The following is a 909-nucleotide window of genomic DNA, read 5'->3' as shown; positions in this document are numbered from 1 at the left end:
AAATAGAAGTAAACAACATGAACTGAACTATACCTTGTTAAATTCAGTGATAACACTACTGAGAAAGAATGACTTTTTGGTTCTCTCCTAGCTTAAGCCCCTGTTCACCACCACACAATGCCTATATAGGGCAGAGCATAAATGAACTGTGTTCCACCACACGTAGTCCACACCATCGTGACAACTCAATACCCCGGAGGGGGAAAGGCCAGGGAAAGCCTTCCTATTCCTATGAAGACCAAACAGAGATATCTGAAGTAAATGAGACCACATCTGACAAGCTTGAATGACAACAAATAGATGTTAGTGTAAGTGATATAGTTCAGATTTAAGATGGATGCATTTTAATAGTACTGAGTTAGTTGTGAGATGGATCGCAGCACAGGACAAATACCATGGATCAGATGACATCTGACATAAGCATTTCCCTTGGCATGAAGCCCCTTAACCTGTCACTAGTCAAACCCTATCTGTCAGCCTGTGCTTTCCGGATTGCAAAACTTATGGCGTCACAACCAGATACACATTAGTGCCCCTGACGGCTTTTATTCATACATCTGCTCTCTTAGAATTAGAAACTCTGATTCCTGCTGAAGAAAAGGCCACATGGGGTAAGAGAACATTCTACCTTACCTTGTAACTAACTACATCCACTGACCTAGTTCTAACCAGTGGGGTGCTCATACTGTCCTAGAAGTGCCCCTGAATGACGAGCTAGCCAGTCTTTGCCCTTCCTCTCTATTGTTCAAGGGAGGAAAGAGTGCCTGGGGCCACTGTCATCTTCCTGGGCAGTAAGATAGCATCAGAAAGGCCAAGGAGGGGCAGCTCACAGGGGTGCTGGGGCCTGATCATCAGCCACCCAGCCCTCACCTGATGCATTGTCTCCCTGGAGAGAACAGCTCCTCTGTA

Source organism: Octodon degus, unplaced genomic scaffold, assembly GCF_000260255.1.
Source record: "Octodon degus isolate 3935 unplaced genomic scaffold, OctDeg1.0 scaffold00006, whole genome shotgun sequence".
NCBI lineage: Eukaryota > Metazoa > Chordata > Mammalia > Rodentia > Octodontidae > Octodon > Octodon degus.
This window is presented reverse-complemented; position numbering follows the sequence as displayed.